Raw genomic sequence first — 316 nt, forward strand, 5'->3', positions numbered from 1 at the left:
GAACAGAAGACCGGCGTTACGCCCTGAGCGACCTCGCCGTCAGCAGATATCTGAAGCATCGTGTAAAGTGTTGTTAAAAATGATGATAACAATCATAAAAAAAGAAACATTAATACCATATATTGAATAACTTCCGGATGATATCTTCAAGCAACCATTGGCATGCTGTATCGCATCAAATAATAAATAATTAACAAAAAGGATCTTTGATCTCTTACTTACATCTTTAAATGAGAGTGTGTGTAAGTAGCTGCCACATTCCATTGTACAGGACAAAAAGTACTTCCATCGGATATGGAAAGTACTCGATTAATGA

At 36.4% G+C, this 316-nt stretch overlaps 1 protein-coding gene across 1 annotated transcript in view; it reads left to right on the top strand.

The window, feature by feature from the left end:
* Positions 1 to 316, top strand: part of LOC119594777 (chymotrypsin BII-like) — a 19657-nt gene that overhangs the window by 2316 nt on the left and 17025 nt on the right. The gene's annotated exons all lie outside the window — the stretch shown is intronic.

The sequence above is a fragment of the Penaeus monodon genome, chromosome 34 (assembly GCF_015228065.2).
Source record: "Penaeus monodon isolate SGIC_2016 chromosome 34, NSTDA_Pmon_1, whole genome shotgun sequence".
NCBI classification, from domain to species: Eukaryota; Metazoa; Arthropoda; class Malacostraca; order Decapoda; family Penaeidae; genus Penaeus; species Penaeus monodon.